Consider the following 21,663-nt stretch of genomic DNA (forward strand, 5'->3'; position numbering starts at 1 on the left):
GGAAGAAAGGAGTTAAATTCACCATCCAGCTGTACTCATTTATATTTTACATGGTTTGTCTAGGCCGTTTCCACTTACGTCGGAATATTTACTGAAACACGCCACAGTCGCTTCCTTTCTCCACTCTCTTTCGTCTCTGATAACCTTGGCGTAGATGACAAGTTCAGCATAAAATCCATTCATTCGCGTCAGCATTTAACTGTACTCTGCTAGTATCTGTTATAAGACTTTCGTATGTAGTTGATTACGCCACGTATATTGTTCCTTATTGCACACAGCTGCGTACCGTAAGGAGACACAGAATACGCGCTGACTGTTGCTCTGTGATCTCTTTGTGCTTGACCGTGAGTCCCCACGGTTATTCCCCGCGGGACAACTTGCGGCCTACTAAGCGCATGATTTTATTAGCCGGGCCTCTCCGGGCCGGTCCTGTTATCTGGGCTGGGGAAAAGTTTGCTCGTTAAACTTCGCCGACTCAACTCGTTATTCGGCCGGCTGTGAAGTTTCATGCTGACACTCTGAGACACGGCGGCAACTACATCGTCACTGTTAATGCCCTTCTCTTGATTCCTCGCTGCCCGTCAGGATCAAAACTACCATGCACTCGTCGTTCCTTCCGCACAATTTAGTGGCCTTTCAAGCCGCGCATAGAGATAATTGTGATAAACTGCTGTATCAAAATATATGAGAAATAGATAGCCTCCAAATAGCCTCCAGACATTAATTCCGGTAAAGATATTGAAATATACTGAGGTGACAAAAATCATGAGATAGCGACATACACACACATAGATTGTGGTAGTATCGCGTGCACAGTGTATAAAAGGGCAGTGCATTGGCGTAGTTGTCATCTGTACTCAGATGATTCAAGTGGAAATATTTCCGAAGTCGTTATGGCGGCATGAGGGGAATTAACAGATTTTGAACACAGTATGGTAGACGGAGCTAATCACATGAGATATTTCATTTCGGAAATCGTCAGCAAATTCAATATTCCGAGATCCACAGTGTCAGGATTGTGCTGAAAATACAAAATTTCATGCACTAGCTCTCACTGTGGACAGCGCTGTGGCCAACGGCCTTCACCTAACGACTGAGAGCAGCGGTATTTGTGTAGAGTTGTCAGAGCTAACAGACAAGCAACACTGTGTGAAATAACCGCAGAAATCAATATGGGACGTACGACGAACGGGGTATCCGTTAGGACAATACGGCGAAATTTGGCATTAATGGGCTGTGGCAGCAGACGAGCGACACAAGTGCCTTTGCTAACAGCATTACATCACCTGAAGCGCCTCTCCTGGGCTCGTGGTCGTATCGGTTGGACACTAGGCGAATAGAAAACCGTAGCCTAGTGAAATGAGTCCCGACTTCAGTTCGTAAGAGCCGATGGTAGGATTCGAGTGTGGCACAGACCCCACGAAGCCATGGGCCCAACTTGTAAACAAGGTAGTGCGCAAGTTGATGGTGGCTCCATAATGGTGTGGACTGTGTTTACACGGAACGGAGTGAGTCTTCTGGTCCAGTTGAACCGATCTTTAATCTAAAATGGCTATATGTGTCTACTAGGACACCACTTTGTCATTCATGGATGTCATTCTCCTAATTCGTGTTTCTGGGCCACACTGGCTCGCGATTGGTTTGAAAAAACATACTGAACGTATCGAGCGTATGGTTTGGCCACCCAAATCGAAAAAAAAAAAAAAGTTCGAATGTGTGTGAAATCGTATGGGACTTAACTGCTAAGGTCATCAGTCCCTAAGCTTACACACTACTTAACCTAAATTATCCTAAGGACAAACACACACACCCATGCCCGAGGGAGGACTCGAACCTCCGCCGGGGCAGCCGCACAGTCCATGACTGCAGCGCCTGAGACCGTTCGGCTAATCCCGCGCGGCCCACCCAAATCGCCCGACATGAATCCCATAGACCATTTATGGAACATAATCGAGAGGTCAGTTCGTGTACAAATATCCTGCATCTACATCTACATGGATACTCTGTAAATCACATTTAAGTGCCTGGCAGAGGGTTCATCGAGTCACCTTCACAATAATTCTCTATTGCTCCAATCTCGCACAGAGCGTGGAAAAACGAACACCTATATCTTTCCATGCGACTTCTGATTTCCCTTACTTTATTATGATGATCGTTTCTCCCTATGTAGGTCGGCGTCAACAAGATATTTTCGCATTCAGTGGAGAAAATTAGTGATAGAGATTTCGTGAGACGATTCTGCCGCAATGAAAAACACCTTTATTTTAATCATGTCCACCCCAAATCCTGTATCATTTCAGTGACACTCTCTCCCCAATTTTGCGATAATACAAAACGCGCTGCCCCTCTTTGAACTTTTTCGACGTACGCCGTCAGTCCTGTCTGGTAAAGATCCCACACCGCGCAGTAGTATTCTAAAAGAGGACGGACAAGAGTAGTGTAGGCAGTTCTTTAGTAGATCTGTTACATTTTCTAAATTTCCTGCCAATAAAATGCCGTCTTTGATAGCCTTTCCCACAACATTTTCTGCGTGTATCTTCAAATTTAAGTTGTTCGTGAATGCAATTCGTAGGTATTTAGTTGAATTTAGGGCATTTAGTTTTGACTGATTTATCGTGTAGCCAAAGTTTAACGGATTCCTTTTAGCACTCATGTGGATGATCTTACACTTTTCGTTATTTAGGGTCAATTGCCAATTTTCGCACCAACAGATATCTTTTCTAATTCTCTTTGCAATTTTTTTTTATCTGCTGATGAGTTTACTAGACGATAAACGACAGCATCATCTGCAGACAACCTAAATCGTTTATATAGTTAAGGAACACCGTAGCACCTATAACACTACCATGGGCAACGCCAGAAATCACTTCTGTTTCATCTCATGACTTTCCGTCAATTTCTACGAACTGTGGCCTCTCTGACAGGAAATCACGAATCCAATCACATAACTGAGCACGCAGTTTCACTACCAGCCGCTTGTGTGGTACAGCGTCAAAAGCCTTCTGGAAATCTAGAAATACGGAATAAGTGTGAAATCGGCAATACTTTCGCAATTATCGACAGCTATAGAGGCATCATAGCTCAACATTTCTGCAGTCAGTGCAACCTTGAGCTGAGCTGTTGCACTACGCCGGAAAAAAAGGATGTCCGACACGATAATAGCAGGTGTCCCATAACTTTGATCAGCGCAGAGTACTTCCTTCAATGCAGCGTGCGATAAACTAGAAATCTGATTCGGTCTCGGGGAGAAAAGTCTCAGAAAATATAATTTGATTACCCTAATGGGGATTCGAATCACTATCTTTGTGAGTGTAGAGCTATACCAAGGAGGACTCAAGAGAGCAAGTCTCAGTATTACTTCTCCAAATTGCAGGACGTAACATATGGTTTTTGCAACAAGCTTCATGGAGCCACGAGCTGTGCGAGTGTGCGTTAATGAAATAATAATGTTAGAAAAATAGGTAGGTATGCGATGTATGGAAGTTTTCTCCGGTCCCTGGAGCAAGCACAGACAGCCTACGTGCGAAGTCGACTGCTTCCAATAAGAGAGAAATACGGATTACAGTTTTGATCTGGCACAAATTTTCATAGTTAAATGGTTCAAATGGCTCTGAGCACTATGGGACTTAACTTGTGAGGTCATCAGTCCCCTAGAACGTAGAACTACTTAAACCTAACTGACCTAAGGACATCACACACATCCGTGCCCGAGGCAGGATTCGAACCTGAGACCGTAGCGGTCGCGCGGTTCTAGACTGTAGCGCCTACAACCCCTCGGCCACCTCGGCCGGCTTTTCATAGTCACCTTAGCTATTATATCTATACCTGTGACAGCTGAGTTGAATTTCAATACTAATTTCAGTATATGAATGTGTACACTGACGGAAAAAATCGCAACACCCGGAAGGAGTTGTACAGCATACGGCCACGGTGGCCGAGCGGTTCTAGGCGCTTCAGTCCGGAACCACGCGACTGCTACGGTCGCAGGTTCTAATCCTGCCTCGGGCATCGATGTGTGTGACGTCCTTAGGTTAGTTAGGTTTAAGTAGTTCTAAGTTCTAGGGGACTGATGACCTCAGATGTTAAGTCTCATAGTGCTCAGAGCCATTTGTACGGCGTAAACGAAAGTTGGCAGGCGTGTTTCTGCGTCTCAAAGATTATGTCTGCTCAAATTTCGCGCCAGTCGCTTGTAGTAGCACAAGTAGCGACTCTACGAGAATGCAACGGTCGTAAGCTTTAGTTACTTTTGAGATTGGAAGTGATCAGTTGATGTTAGTTAAGAACGTCTTTAAGGCGACAAAGACGCCATTATCAATACCTCAATGAGCTTGAACGAGGTCATGTAATAGGAATACCAGAAGCTGAATGTTTCTTCTGCGATACTGTAAGAAGACTAAGTAGGTACGTAGCCACTGTGCACGACTGCTGGCAGCGTTGCTCACGATAATGTACGGTCGCAAGAAGATCGGCCTCCAGACGGCCACGTGGCATTTTCGAGAGAGTAGACCGTCGTGTTCGGCGTATGGGTCTGACGCATCGTACTGCATCTGCAATAGTGTTTGAGCAGCAGTTGGCACCATCGAGACACAACGAAATGTTGCAAATGGATTACTTCAAGGACAGTTGCGTGCCAGACGCCTGCATTCCACTGACCCCAGACCACCGTCATTTGCGACTGAAGTGGTTTCAGGTGAGAGCTCATTGGAGAGCAGGGTGGAGGTCTGTTTTGTTTTCGGATGAAAGCTGGTTCTGCCTCGGTGACAGTGACGCCAGTGTGTTGCTTCGAAGGAGACCAGTTGAGGGCCTGCGAGCAACCTGTCTGCATGCTAAACAAACGGAACTAACCTGGAGTTATGGTGTGGCACGCGATTTCTATGGCGGCAGGAGCACTGTCGTGGTTATCCCAAGCACCCTGACTGCATAATTGTACGACAGTCTGGTGATGCGACCTGTTGTGCTGCCATTCACGTACAGAATTGCAGGTATGTTTTCCAAGAAGATAACGTTCTTTCACATATCACTGTGGTAACCCAACATGCTCTACAGAGTGTTGACATGTCGCCTTGGCCTGTTCAAAATCGTTAAAATGACTCTGAGTACCGTGGGACTTAACTTCTGTGGTCATCAGTCCCCTAGAACTTAGAACTACTTAAACCTAACTAACCTACGGACATCGCACACATCCATGCCCGAGGCAGGATTCGAACCTGCGACCGTAGCGGTCGCGCGGTTCCAGACTGTAGCGCCTAGAACCGCTCGGCCTCTCCATCCGGCTTGGCCTGTTTGATTGCCAGTTCTGTTTTCAATCGAGCATATATGGAATATCATCGGACGACAGCTCCAACATCATCCACAAACAGTATTAACCGTCCCTGTATTGACCGACCAAGTGCAACAGGCTTGGAACTCCAACCCAAAAGCCGACGTCTGTCACAATGCCTTTTTGTCTGCATTCACAGGTCTACCAGTCCGCCAACCCCATCTGCCGGGTGGGTCTGATCTTACATGTCCCCTTTGTGGTGTACAGTTTTATAATAGCCACGCCCGGGCCCGGATTTGTCGGCCCCACCTGTGCACTTCCAGCTGGGATCCCCAGCTCCACCTGCCGTACTACACTCTGCCCTTTTCCCTTTTGATGAAAACTGCCACATGATTGGGCTCAAGTAAGTTCCACAACACTCTCTCAGTGTTCCCACACACAGTCACGCGGGTCAGCGACCCATTAATTGTGTGTGTGTGTGTGTGTTGGGGGTGGGGGGCGGGGGGAGGGGGGGGTGGGAGGGGGGGCGGAGTTCGACAGACTCGTGGGCCTGTGAATTGGTGGCTTCAGAGCCGTATTTGACCACACAGCCACCAAGCTGCTGGGATTGCCTTGCGACATAAGACTGCAAGAGACAAAGAGACATACAAGTGCCCGGAGTCGCAACACCATCTGCCAGTGACAGCTGTGTATACAGATTCGCCATACACATACTGCCAGTTCAACTACTAAACGTGAATTACAGAATGTTCTGATTTCCACCATTAGGTTGCTGTTTATAGTAGCACTGCAGGCATAGCCAACAGGACCTGAGTTGAAGCGGCAGGAAACATGAAAAAGGCATGAAGCACATTTGTACTTGAACCTACATTGAAAAGTGACAGGTTTTCAGAATTCACCTAAGTTGAAAATAACCTTTAACCCACACACATGTTCTGCTTGGAACTGAAGAGACGAACATGCGTCTTTCTGATATGGAGGCTTGTGGAATGGCTGTTGTTTTTGTTGTTGTTGTTGTTGTTGTTGTTGTTGTCGTCGTCTTCAGTCTAGAGATTGGTTTGATGCAACTCTCCATGCTACTCCATCCTGTGCGAGCTTCTTCATCTCCCAGTACCTACTGCAACCTACATCCTTCTGAATCTGCTTAGTGTAGTCATCTCTTGGTCTCCCTCTACGATTTTTACCCTCAGCGCTGCCCTCCATTACTAAATTGGCGATCCCTTGATGCCTCATAACATGTCCTACCAACCGATCCCTTCTTCTGGTCAAGTTGTGCCACAAACTTCTCTTCTCCCCAATCCTATACAATACTTCCTCATTAGTCATGTGATCTACCCATCTAATCTTCAGCATTCTTCTGTAGCACCACATTTCGAAAGCTTTATTCTCTTCTTCTCCAAACTGTTTGTCGTCCATGTTTCGTTTCCATACATGGCCACACTCCGTACAAATGCTTTCAGAAAAGACTTCCTAACACTTAAATCTATACTCGATGTCAACATATTTCTCTTCTTCAGAAACGCTATCTTGCCGTTGCCAGTCTACATTTTATATCCTCTCTACTTCGACCATCATCAGTTATTTTGCTCCACAAACAGCAAAACTCATTTACTACTTTAAGCGTCTCATTTCCTAATCTAATACCCTCAGCATCACCCGATTTAATTCGACTACATTCCATTATCCTTGTTTTGCTTTTATTGATGTTCATTTTATATCCTCCTATCAAGACACTATCGATTCCGTTCAGCTACTCTTCCAGGTCCTTTTCTGTCTCTGACAGAATTACAGTCATCGGCGAACCTCAAAGTTTTTATTTGTTCTCCATGGATTTTAATTCCAACTCCGAATTTTTCTTTTGTTTCCTTTACTGCTTGCTCAATATACAGATTGAATAACATCGGGGATAGGCTGCAACGCTGTCTCACTCTCTTCCCAACCACTGCTTCCCCTCGAACCATGCCCCTCGAATCTTATAACTGCCATCTGGTTTCTGTACAGATTGTAAATAGCCTTTCGCTCCCTGTATTTTACCCTGGCACCTTCAGAATTTGAAAGAGAGTATTCCAGTCAACATTGTCCAAAGCTTTCTCTAAGTCTACAAATGCTAGAAACGTAGGTTTGCCTTTCCTTAATCAGTTTTCTAAGATAAGTCGTAGGGTCAGTATTGCCTCACGTGTTCCAACATTTCTACGGAATGCAAACTGAACTTCCCTGAGGTCGGCTTCTACCAGTTTTTCCATTCGCCTGTTAAGAATTCTAGTTAGTATTTTGCAGCTGAGACTTATTAAACTGATAGTTCGGTAATTTTTACATCTGTCAACACCTGCTTACTTTGGCATTGGAATTATTATACTCTTCTTGAAGTCTGAGGGTATTTCGCCTGTCTCATGCATTTTACTCACCAGATGGTAGAGTTTCGTCAGGGCTGGCTCTCCCAAGGCTATCAGTAGTTCTAATGGAATGTTGTCTGCTCCCGGAGCCTTGTTTCGACTTAGGTCTTTCAGTGCTCTGTCAAACTCATCGCGCTGTATCGTATCTGTGGAATGGCTATGAAGCCGAAAAATAGGTTCAGGTACTACGCTTGTAAAATTCACCACATAAAATATGTGCATTTTTATGGATGGCAGTTATGTCAATAACCAGCCGCACAGATTCGTTCAAGCATGTGATATATGTATATATAAAGAACATTGAGAGAAAACCACCTTCACATGAAGAGACAAATCAAATTGCGACCTTCAAAAGCGGGATGGTTACAGATATCTAAGAGAATGACATTGTTATGACAATAATGCTTTGTAACATAGCTGTATGCAGCATTTCAACAGGAGAAACAATCAACAGTTCTAGCTACAAGACCCAGACGCATCCTGCAGGAAGAAAAGCGTAACTATGTAGGCGAGAACGGCCCACTGAGATACCATAATCATGGTCTCTTGGTAAACATCTCCGAGACGCCAGGTACCAATGGGATCTACGAGTATTGTCCGGCACTGTTTACTGAATGCCGCTGGCTATTACAAGTCCACCACTAAGACGCCTACTTATCTAAGTGTATCTAGGACGCTGGTAAAATTTGAAAAGAGTGCTGTGATGCAATATCGTATCGTTAATCGATGGTTTGTAGGCCTACATGTTTTACGCAAAGTGTAATGACATTAGACCTTTCCAGTGGGCTTGTAAGTCGGATGTCGACTGAGCGAGGTGGCGCAGTGGTTAGCACAATGGCCTCGCATTCAGAGGACGTCGGTTCAAACACGCATCCGACCATCCTGTTTTAGGTTTTCCGCGATTTCCCTGAATCGTTCCAGGCAAATTCTGAGAGAGTTCCTTCGAAGGGACACGGCCGATTTCTTTCTCTACACTTCAATCTGTCTCTAAGGGCCTCGATGTCAATAGAATGTTAAACCCTAATCTTCTTTCAATCCTTCTTTCGGATGTTGAAATATCGTGAGCTAAGGCGTATCATTTCTACAGAAACTGCCGTTTTTAAAAAAATGGAATTTCCTGTTTGTCATAATGCTGTACATTGCAGCGTTGATTCTGTGTTGTAGAAGATCCCTAATGGAATTGATACAATCCAAATTTGACACGCAAAATGTAGAATCCATCCTTTAATGTGAATTGTTCTGTAATAAAAATTTTACTTTACGAAATCAAAGAACGGTGCTGCTGTAACTATGAACAATTTCTGTGATAAGTCTTGACAGGATGTGAGACTTCTATTTGATGTTAGACTGTGGTTTGAATCCCTCTCTCTCAATACGGGTTAACGTACAAATTTGCTTCCTTCCTTTTTCATGTTTCCCGCCACTTTAATTCAGCTCATGTGGGATGTTTCTGCAGAGTCATCACAAACAGCATACTGCTGATGGAAATCAGAACTACCATTCTGCAATTCCCGTTAGGGAGATGATCTCACAGTATGTGCGCGGCACCTCTGTGTACAGAGATCCCACCGGCAGCTAGTGGCACAACCTCAAGGCAAGTAGCACTCATTGGTTTTGGCCAGATTCTGCCAGTGCTGAATGTGGCCAGCTGTCATTGGTCAACGATGGCGGGACTCCCGGCTTGTGATGTGTCACACTAATGTGTTACCTGAGATCTTAATGCAGCACAGCGACTCTGCTCCCTAAGTGGCTGACAGCACGGTGGCCCTCTGCGACTGTTGGTTGTGGTGTGATCTGAACCAGCTCTTTGCATGCTGTTGTGGAGGATTGCAGACTTCTTGACCAGTCTGGCTATCATGAACCTTGCCACCACAAAGTGGCCCTACATGACGTTGTGATAAAGACATAAACATTTCTAGCAAAGCACAAGTGGTGACATCAGAAGGGGATTGCTTAAAATTTGGTTAGCTGGATTTTCACTTGAGGCAGAGGGTGTTTAACATCAGGGGGAGAACCCAGTATCCATTTAGAACTCTATACATAGAACAAGTGATCTGCAAACCATGAGAACAGGTCTTTACTTGTCTACTTGTCTGAGTGAATAATAGAATTTGTTGCGTGGTTTTTCATGCCTACATCTACATCTACAACTACATTTATACTCCGCAAGCCACCCAAAGGTGTGTGGCGGAGGGCACTTTACGTGCCACTGTCATTACCTCCCTTTTCTGTTCCAGTCGCGTATGGTTCGCGGGAAGAACGACTGTCTGAAAGCCTCCGTGCGCGCTCGAATCTCTCTAATTTTACATTCGTGACCTCCTCGGGAGGAATAAGTAGGGGGAAGCAATATATTCGATGCCTCATCCAGAAACGCACCCTCTCGAAACCTGGCGAGCAAGCTACACCGCGATGCACAGCGCCTCTCTTGCAGAGTCTGCCATTTGAGTTTGTTAAACATCTCCGTAACGCTATCACGCTTACCAAACAACCCTGTGACGAAACGCGCCGCTCTTCTTTGGATCTTCTCTATCTCCTCCGTCAACCCGATCTGGTACGGATCCCACACTGATGAGCAATACTCAAGTATAGGTCGAACGAATGTTTTTTAAGCCATCTCCTTTGTTGATGGACTACATTTTCTAAGGACTCTCCCAATGAATCTCAACCTGGTACCCGCCTTACCAACAATTAATTTTATATGACCATTCCACTTCAAATCGTTCCGCACGCATACTCACAGATATTTTACAGAAGTAACTGCTACTGTCGTGGAAAGAGGTACTATCTGTGGAGTGAAAACATGATATTCTTTGTTTAACATACGGTCTTGGACGTGCAGGGGAAACAAACACCTTTTGTCCTGGCTGTGAACAGCAGAACAGACTTTGGAAGGGAGGGGGAGAAGCGTGGGCGGGAGGGAGGGGGGGGGGGGGGGGAGCGTCCTTTGTCCAACAGTACGATGCTCCATCGTGTATCAGTATCTTGTCATTTTATACATCGAGCAATTGGCCTATATTGGAACAGTGGCGGAAATGGTGACAATACCCTTTGTTCCAGAAATGGGAAACCAATAGGGAGGTGGTGACATTGAAAGGCAGTACCCTTTGTTCCAGAACAAAAGTGAAGGAGAAGGGCAGACATGAAAAATCATTCAACAGAACAATAGGAGGATTAGAGAACAATAGGCCTTTTTTGTAGAACACAACACGATTAGAGAATGATAGGGGTGTTAGAGAACAATAGTGCCGTGTTGTATAACAATAGAGGGGGAGGTTGGAGGTGGCAATCTTATTGTTACATACAAACACATTCTGTATATCTACGCATGTGCAGACTTTTTTATACGTATTATCTATTGTAGTCAGCCTTTTAATTGTATGTTCAAATGGTTCAAATGGCTCTGAGCACTATGGGACTTAACATCTATGGTCATCAGTCCCCTAGAACTTAGAACTACTTAAACCTAACTAACCTATGGACAGCACACAACACCCAGCCATCACGAGGCAGAGAAAATCCCTGACCCCGCCGGGAATCGAACCCGGGAATCCGGGCGTGAGAAGCGAGAACGCTACCGCACGACCACGAGATGCGGGCAATTGTATGTTCACTTTCACTTATTCTATATTGTGTGTGTCTTACAAATCTGAGACAATATACGAATAGTTTTCTAGGAAAGATAGAAGAGAAAATCCCTACTCGTAATCTGGAGATGATTGTCTATCGACGAAACCGGTAAAATCTATGAACTATAATTTTCGATCAACACAAATAAATCTTTCTCTATTAACCCGTTATCAATAGTGTGTGAGAATCAGAAATTTTCACCTTTCCGTGGTACACTAGCGCTGTCCAGCATAGATGTATATTTGTTTATTGAAGAGTGGTATGTATGGTATTCGATTCCACCAATCTTGTGGTTTTCGACCTGGAATTAAAAGCTTTAAATCCTAATAAAGGACAAAATTAAGGCCACCAGGAGTTCGTACAGCATAGGGAGGTGCAATGGTAGTGTGAAAATTTCCAATCAGTAGACTATGCGCCAATACCCTTCATTAAATTCCACAACTTCTGCCATGTCCCGTGACGCCTATGGCACGTAACGATGAAGCACCCGACCGAGAGGCCAATATCCAACGGGACGATAGCCCCAGGAAATTCAGCTTCCACAGTCCCCAACTTTGCCGAAGCTCGACATCCAGCACTAGTGTGAAATTAGAATCACTGAACTTCCGCGAATGGAGACAGAAGAAATGAGATCAGTGCCAAGGTATGAAAACTAGTCACAAATACTGAGCCTGTTGTCCGGCCGCTGTGGCCGAGCGGTTCTAGGCGCTTCAGTCCGGAACCGCGCTACTGCTACGGTCGCAGGTTCGAATCCTGCCTCGGACATATGTTAAGTCCCATAGTGCTCAGACGCATTTTAACCATCTGAACCTGTCACGTAATGAATATGTCACTACATTCATAATTTGTGCCGCACCCAGACTTGTGCTCCCTTCTACTTACCGCCAGTAGTCTCCTTATCCACTGAGATAACTAAGCTCGCCTTGAGGTTCATGTCCAATTTTCATTACAAACCACAATTAATGAATGTACGTATTTGGCGTATGTTATTCGATATCTTTCGTTTCATATTCCCGTGAAGCAGACTGTTTTCTTGTTGATACTGATAGACCTGGCGCTATCCGCGTTCTCTTTAATTACCTGCATTGGAGAAATTGAATGAAGAGAAGGACGACCAACTCTTCATTAGTAAACAGAGTTAGCTTTCCACCTCTGTACATTATAAGCAATTATTGGGTTATGGAGATGTTTTAATAGCAACAAATTGTAAAATTCCCACATAGAAAACGTGCTCTTCGTTGACAGCGGCGCAACTGCAGCTATTCTTCAATCAACTTCTTAAAGTAGAGAAAGCGGCTACCTGGACGAGGCAGGTTTCTGTCAACAGTGTCTGTCCCCGGCAGCGCTAATTAGCTTGGGCAGTGGCCAAAACCTCTGGACAGCACACCCTCAAAACAGCTCAACAACAGCAACAGAGCTCCATGTTCAGCAGGCTCTTAGTCTCTTTCTTTTCGGTGTTGCAAAAGAGTCATATCATTGAATCTGTCTGCCCTGTTATTATAGCGAAAAAATACAGTTTACGTAAAATAAAAAAAATGGATGTCTTTTTCCTTGACGGTTAAACGTTGTGGGCGGAGCAGTTAGGTAAACAGCGCGCAAGTGCTGCCCCTGTTGTGCGTAGAGATCCTTAGCTAACATTGCGTCTCCTGCCCTCTGTTGGTGTAAATGTAGACTGTCGAAGGTAGGGTCTCTGAATTGTCCTACATCGTATTTGTGAATTCCGAACTGTCTGTCATGTTTCTGCCGTGTGTTGAGACCCGTACTGCTTTCGTTTCGTACCTGTATCGATAGCAATGTTTTCATGCTCTTGGAAGAAGAAATCTACGACTTCAGTTCAGAAGGGGAAGTTATTGATTCTGATATTGATCCAGATTTCTGTGTAGCTGAATGCTCAGGTAGGTAATAAATAATAGAAATTAATGTAGTACAGTGTTGGAATATTGTATCGGCAAGAAGGGCATTTGTGAAACAACCATGGTACTTAAGAATGGCTGTTTCAAAACATACCACATAACTTTTTCTGCGGAATAACGACACAATTCAGTAAAATATATCAAACCTTTTAAGATTAAATAAACCAAGTTTCATCACTTCTAATAAAACATCAAACACAGTTACTGGATACACAGTTACAAAGCAACGATTTTCGAAAAAAGTATTAAAAACAGCAGTCCATTTGCTCCACGTAAACAGACTGAGGCCTGTTTCGAACGTGTTATTTGATCACGGAAATAAAATGAAAAACGTCAATAGGAATGAAATCAACAGGGTTCTTCACCGCCCCGTGTTGAGGGTTAAAAAAGAATCCCCTGTGGGCCTTGCACCGGCCGCTGAAATCCTGTATCAAATATTCTTCAGCTAATTTATGTTACTATCGTAACTCGTTTGTCGACATTAAGTGGAGATTCACTATCTTTGGCCCGAAAATAAAAATGTTCATTGAGAATTTTTTCTCGGGATGTGTTATAGATATCAATGTCAAATTTGTTCAAAATGTTTATTAATATTTTCTCTACAAACTGGAATTTTTTCGAGCGGAAATATCGAAGAGCAAAGGCGGAAGTGCCGTCGGAACGAAAATAAATTTAGTTGTAGACCTCCACGCGCGGTATGTCACAGGTCAGCCGGCTAGTTTGAAATCAAAACTAAGTTGACGTTAGAGAAGTATATAAGATTCTTTAGGAGTTGTACCTCGCTTAAGTTATTTGGACCATAGGAAATAAAATGGCGACCATTTGAAAAAAAATTGCCCAAGTAAAAATGTTTATAGTTGATGGATCGGAATAAAAGTGGTAAACTCCTAGATTATTTCGTTAGCTTCGTCGGAAACAAAGATTCATACCAATCTGTTCAATAGATTTGAAGGTGCCATACGGTGCGATAAAAAAAAAAGTCATTTCGAGAAAAACGCGTTTGAAGTTTTGAGTACATATAAATGCAATATTATGCAACTTACGTTCAATGTGCTATTCCGCGTCCATAAACTAGTCTTTCCTCTTCCTCATAGAGGGCGTTCTGCTCGATCTGGGCCATCCTACGCTGCTCCAGAGCTTCTCGTACGGCCGGTGAGAAGCGGTTTTCTGCCGCTTGAATCCGGTGGTCGTCCGAATGCTTGGCGAACTTCGTCGAATAGAGTCCCAGAGTGACGTCCATCGTTGTCATGGTCTTCAGAATTACTGAATAACCTTAGTTGAAGATTCTCACTGCCAAGAAAGTCGCAATCTCCACAGTCTTCGCACCAGATTGGTTCAAATGGCTCTCAACACTATGGGACTCAACTGCTGTGGTCATTAGTCCCCTAGAACTTAGAACTACTTAAACCTAACTAACCTAAGGACATCACAAACATCCATGCCCGAGGCAGGATTCGAACCTGCGACCGTAGCAGTCGCACAGTTCCGGACTGCGCGCCTAGACTTCGCACCAGAATTCAAATGATTGGAGGCTAACTTCCAAACACACGCGTTCAAACTTACAACTGAATTTTGTGTCAAATTAAAAGGAAGGTCAGCGTTGGCCGTAATATTGATGTTTTATGGATGGCAAGATCGATTTTCAATCACATAGTGATCATCTTCAGTGCTGCATCATTAACCAAAGTTAAGAAGCGATCACAATAAAGTTTTATTGTGATCGCTTCTCAGCTTTGGTTAATGATGACTAGATACCAGTGTCTATTAGTTTAATTTTTACACCACAGCACTGAAGATTATCACTATGCAATTGAAAATCGATTTTGCCATCCATAAAACATCAATATTACGGCCAACACTGACCTTCCTTTTAATTTAGCATATATGGTCGTTGTTCACACAGCACTCCATGTAGTCACCAATGTTCTACGTTCTAGGGGACTGATGACCTCAGATGTTAAGTCCCATTGTGCTCAGAGCCATTTGAACCAGCCTCCCAACCGCCGGTACAATAGCTCATCCCCCGAAAGATAAAAAAACTGGTACGTGAAAAAGGCCGATTTCAAGCAGGTGCATTCTTTTGTAGAACTACGAATAACAAACACTTCCGTTCCGTATTCGGAAAAACCGTTTCAGAGGTGGATTCTAAACACGTTTATGGATCCAAAAATTCAATTTTAAAAAAATCGATTTTTTTAACCAAAAGATAGTAAACCCCTTAAATCAACGTTCGGCCTCTATGTCGCTGCTCAGTGTATTGCAATGTGAACTGGTCTCGTAACACGTTTGTCTAAGTCAGTACGTCCACAATCCCCCAGGTGGCATATGCCGTCATCGGGTCAACATCGATGTCGTCTTTCTGGGGAAATAATTTTTTTTACAGCAGTGTATGATGACCAACTCCACATCTCGTCTTTAATTTGTGGCCGGCCGGAGTGGCCGTGCGGCTCTAGGCGCTACAGTCTGGAACCGAGCGACCGCTACGGTCGCAGGTTCGAATCCTGCCTCGGGCATGGATGTGTGTGATGTCCTTAGCTTAGTTAGGTTTAATTAGTTCTAAGTTCTAGGCGACTGGTGACCTCAGAAGGTAGGTCGCATAGTGCTCAGAGCCATTTTTAATTTGTGCTGGATCTATAAAACGCAGCAAAAACTAACTTCTTACGATTTACAGAAATAAATAAAAATGTAACTCCTCCGTCACAGGCCAAAGGTACGGACTGGCCGCCGTGTCATCCTCAGGTCAAAGGCATCACTAGATGCGGATATGGAGGGTCAACTGGTTAGCACACCGCTATCCCAACAGTATGTCAGTTTCCGAGACCGGAGCCGCTACTTCTCAATCAAGTAGCTCCTCAGTTTGCCTCACAAGGGCTGAGTGTACCCCTCTTGCCAACAGCGCTCAGCATACCGGATGCTCACCCATCCAAGTGCTAGCCCAGTCCGACAGCGCTTAACTTCGGTGATCTGACGGGAACCGGTGTTGCCACTGCGGCAAGGCTGTTGGAAAATAAAAATGTACGATAAAGGTTATACATTGTCATTACCGGGTTCCACTGAAGCGGGAAAAATAGGAGTGCCGTAGTCCATTTTACGAGTCTACATGATGTAGTTCCTCAACAGTACAAAGACTAATGTGGGGTTACAAGTGACATTAAGGAGCGTTGCTCAGAAAGTTACTCCTAGCCGGCTATCTCGATGGAGACACGGCAGAACGGAATACACCGGAATATTCGAAAACTGAGGCTGAAGATCGCGAACGCGAAACAGGGGAGCAGAGTGATTAATGGAGCCTGCCGTTGGAGCGTCAGGCGAACGGGCGCGCTTTAACAGAATGCGACCGAGCCGGCTGTAATCCAGAGCCGGGATTAATTAATGCCCAGCCGCGCCGAGTCGGCGCTTCAGCGGAGCCGTACATTTTATTTTAATTGACGGCACGCCGTTGCAGGCCAAAAATACGCGCCCCGGACGGGACAGATGCGCGGGGAATTACAGCCAGGCCACACTTTTAGTATTCCAAATATCCTTTCAGCAGTGGGCCGATTTCAAAGCAGGCCGCTTGTCAAATGAACGTCATGAGGAGAGCTTACAGCTCGAATTCGCGCTGACAGGAGATGGAAGTTGAAGCTTCACTCGAGCGCCTAACTACGTTTGTGTGCGGATTCGTTTTAACAGCGGGGAAATCAAAACGTCGGTTTCCTCTGCAAATGAGGTAACGACCTTAATCCGGGAGCTTCAGTAAGAGACATCATAATACTTCACAAAAAACTTGTATGCGCAATTGTGCTATTAACGTTTTGACTGCTGTATTACATACGGAAGGGCGTAACTTAAGACAACCACTTCCCACGTTCTCCTCTCACAGTGATCTGCATAATGACTCATCATCATCATCATCATTTAAGACTCATTATGCCTTTCAGCGTTCAGTCTGGAGCATAGCCCCCTTATAAAATTCCTCCATGATCTCCTATTCAGTGCTAACATTGGTGCCCCCTCTGATGTTAAACCTATTACTTCAAAATCATTCTTAACCGAATCCAGGTACCTTCTCCTTGGTCTGCCCCGACTCCTCCTACCCTCTACTGCTGAACCCATGAGTCTCTTGGGTAACCTTGCTTCTCCCATGCGTGTAACATGACCCCACCATCTAAGCCTGTTCGCCCTGACTGCTACATCTATAGAGCTCATTCCCAGTTTTTCTTTGATTTCCTCATTGTGGATACCCTCTTGCCATTGTTCCCATCTACTAGTACCTGCAATCATCCTAGCTACTTTCATATCCGTAACCTCAACCTTGTTGATAAGGTAACCTGAATCCACCCAGCTTTCGCTCCCATACAACAAAGTTGGTCGGAAGATTGAACGGTGCACGGATAACTTAGTCGTGGTACTGACTTCCTTCTTGCAGAAGAGAATAGATCGTAGCTGAGCGCTCACTGCATTAGCTTTGCTACACCTCGCTTCTAGTTCTTTCACTGTGTTGCCATCTTGTGAGAATATGCATCCTAAGTACTTGAAACCGTCCACCTGTTCCTCCTATTTGGCACTCAATCCGTTTATATTTCTTTCCCACTGACATTACTTTCGTTTTGGAGATGCTAATCTTCATACCATAGTCCTTACATTTCTGATCTAGCTCTGAAATATTACTTTGCAAACTTTCAATCGAATCTGACATCACAACTAAGTCATCCGCATATGCAAGATTGCTTATTTTGTGTTCACATATCTTAATCTCACCCAGCCAGTCTATTGTTTTCAACATATGATCCATAAATAATATGAACAACAGTGGAGAGAGGTTGCAGCCTTGTCTTACTCCAGAAACTACTATGAACCATGAACTCAATTTACCGTCAACTCTAACTCCTGCCTGACTATCCATGTAGAGACCTTTAATTGCTTGCAAAAGTTTGTCTCCTGTTCGATAATCTCGTAGAACAGACAATAACTTCCTCCTAGGAACCCGGTCATATGCCTTTTCTAGATCTATAAAGCATAGATACAATTCCCTGTTCCACTCATAACACTTCTCCATTATTTGCCGTAAGCTAAAGATCTGGTTCTGACAACCTCTAAGAGGCCTAAACCCACACTGATTTTCATCCAATTGGTCCTCAACTAATACTCGCACGTTCCTTTCAGCAATACCTGAGAAGATTTTACCCACAATGCTGATTAAAGCGATACCTCTGTAGTTGTTTCAATCTTTTGTGTTTCCATGTTTAAAGAATGGTGTGATTACTGCTTTTGTCCAGTCTGATGGAACCTGTCCCGACTCGCAGGCCATTTCAGTTATCCTGTGCAGCCATTTAAACCTGACATTCCACTGTATTTGATGAGTTACGACTTAATTTCATCCACCCCCGCTGCTTTATTGCACTGCAATCTATTGACCATTTTCTCTTCTTCCTCAAATGTGATCCTACTCCCATCATCATTCCTATCCCATTCTACCTCGAAATCTGAAACATTATTGAACGTATTTTCACCTACATTGAGTAACTCTTCAAAATATTCCCTCCATCTGCCCAAGGCATCCACAGGATTCACCATCAGTTTTCCTGACCGTCATTTCCTTCTTACCTCCCTTTCGAAGACTGCTAATTACACTCCAGAATGGTTTTCCAGCAGCTTGACCCATAGTCTCCTACCTGTTTCCAAAGTCTTCCCAAGATTTCTTCTTGGATGCTGCAATTATCTATTTGGCTTTGTTTCTTTCTTCAACATAACTTTCTCTGTCTACCTGAGTTCTAGTATGTAGCCATTTTTTATACGCATTCTTTTTCCTTTTGCAGGCTGCCTTGACTGTGTCATTCCACCAAGCTGTTTGCTTCATCCTACTTTTACACACTACTGTTCCAAGACATTCTTTAGCCACTTCTAGTACTGTGTCCCTGTACCTTGTCCATTCCTTTTCCAATGACTGTAATTGACTACATTCAACTAACTGGTGCCTTTCTGAGATCGCTGTTATGTACTTGTGCCTGATTTCCTTATCCTGAAGTTTCTTCACTCTTATCCTCCTACATATGGACCTGACCTCCTGCACTTTCGGCCTCACAATCCCAATTTCACTGCAGATTAAATAATGATCAGTGTCATCAAAGAATCCCCTGAATACACGTGTGTCCCTCACAGCCTTCTTGAATTCCTGATCTGTTATTATATAGTCAATGACAGATCTTGTTCCCCTGCCTTCCCAAGTATACCGGTGAATGTTCTTATGTTTAAAAAAGGAGTTTGTGATTACTAAGCCTATACTGGCACAGAAATCCAAGAGTTGTTTACCGTTCCTGTTGGCCTCCATATCCTCTCCAAATTTACCCATAACCTTTTCATACCCTTCTGTTCGATTTCCAATCCTGGCATTAAAATCACCCATGAGCAGAACACTGTCCTTGTCCTTTACTCTAACAACTACATCACTGAGTGCCTCATAAAAACTATCCATCTTAACTTGATCTGTCCCTTCACAATGCGAATATACTGACACAATCCTAATTTTCTTGCTAGACACTGTCAAATATATCCACATTAGTCGTTCGTGTACATACCGTATTGCAACTACGCTGGGTTGCATTTCTTTCCTGATGTAAAGCCCTACACCCCATTGTGCTATTCCTGCTTTGTCTCCTGACAGGTAGACCTTGTATTTTCCCACTTCCTCTTCCTTCTCACCCCTTACCCGAATGTCACTAACTGCTAAAACGTCCAGCCCCATCTTACTTGCAGCCTCTGCCAGCTCTACCTTCTTCCCAGAGTAGCCCCCATTGATATTAATAGCTCCCCATCTCATTACCATTTGTTTGGCAAGTCGTATCTTAGGAGTCCCTGGTTTGTCAGTTAGAGGTGGGACTCCGTCACCTCCAAAGGTCCGAGGCATCATATTTAAAGTACCAGGGAAGCCGGTTGCTAGCCTTAGTTGCCCCTAGTCCCATTGGGTTTTACCCCTAACGGTTGAGGGACTAACCGGTGGATTTGGTAGTCTTTTCCGTATGAGCACAAAGGTGACCACAACTCAGAATATGACCGAGATGTCCAGCCTTGTTCCAAAGTAACTGGTATCCCGACTGTCGGGACCACTTACTTGGCCACTCATACGTTGCCCGTGGTTCATGAACTAGGACATGACTACAGGAACCCACACCATGAACCACCTGCATAATGACTGTCCTCTAAATATCTTGTTCAGATATCACAGATAAATTTGCTAGGTTCTCAATGAGTGCAGAAGTTCGCAGCAACGCTCGTTAAATATACTACAATCGTATTTGGTAGATACCCATGCTCGCTTTCGACCGACCGACCTGTACAAGTTCACATTGATAGGTCCTTGAACGGGTCCCAGCATACACGTGAGTTTGTCTTCGTACACTCCTGGAAATGGAAAAAAGAACACATTGACACCGGTGTGTCAGACCCACCATACTTGCTCCGGACACTGCGAGAGGGCTGTACAAGCAATGATCACACGCACGGCACAGCGGACGCACCAGGAACCGCGGTGTTGGTCGTCGAATGGCGCTAGCTGCGCAGCATTTGTGCACCGCCGCCGTCAGTGTCAGCCAGTTTGCCGTGGCATACGGAACTCCATCGCAGTCTTTAACACTGGTAGCATGCCGCGACACGTGGACGTGAACCGTATGTGCAGTTGACGGACTTTGAGCGAGGGCGTATAGTGGGCATGCGGGAGGCCGGGTGGACGTACCGCCGAATTGCTCAACACGTGGGGCGTGAGGTCTCCACAGTACATCAATGTTGTCGCCAGTGGTCGGCGGAAGGTGCACGTGCCCGTCGACCTGGGACCGGACCGCAGCGACGCACGGATGCACGCCAAGACCGTAGGATCCTACGCAGTGCCGTAGGGGACCGCACCGCCACTTCCCAGCAAATTAGGGACACTGTTGCTCCTGGGGTATCGGCGAGGACCATTCGCAACCGTCTCCATGAAGCTGGGCTACGGTCCCGCACACCGTTAGGCCATCTTCCGCTCACGCCCCAACATCGTGCAGCCCGCCTCCAGTGGTGTCGCGACAGGCGTGAATGGAGGGACGAATGGAGACGTGTCGTCTTCAGCGATGAGAGTCGCTTCTGCCTTGGTGCCAATGATGGTCGTATGCGTGTTTGGCGCCGTGCAGGTGAGCGCCACAATCAGGACTGCATACGACCGAGGCACACAGGGCCAACACCCGGCATCATGGTGTGGGGAGCGATCTCCTACACTGGCTGTACACCACTGGTGATCGTTGAGGGGACACTGAATAGTGCACGGTACATCCAAACCGTCATCCAACCCATCGTTCTACCATTCCTAGACCGGCAAGGGAACTTGCTGTTCCAACAGGACAATGCACGTCCGCATGTATCCCGTGCCACCCAACGTGCTCTAGAAGGTATAAGTCAACTACCCTGGCCAGCAAGATCTCCGGATCTGTCCCCCATTGAGCATGTTTGGGACTGGATGAAG

The 21,663-nt window shown here is 45.0% G+C and overlaps 1 pseudogene; it reads right to left on the reverse strand.

Annotated features, from left to right (window-relative positions):
• Positions 1-16,080: 16,080 nt before the first annotated feature.
• LOC126459658 (5S ribosomal RNA) lies at positions 16,081-16,198 on the reverse strand (annotated as a pseudogene).
• Positions 16,199-21,663: the final 5,465 nt, after the last annotated feature.

This window comes from Schistocerca serialis, chromosome 2 (genome assembly GCF_023864345.2).
Source record: "Schistocerca serialis cubense isolate TAMUIC-IGC-003099 chromosome 2, iqSchSeri2.2, whole genome shotgun sequence".
NCBI classification, from domain to species: Eukaryota; Metazoa; Arthropoda; class Insecta; order Orthoptera; family Acrididae; genus Schistocerca; species Schistocerca serialis.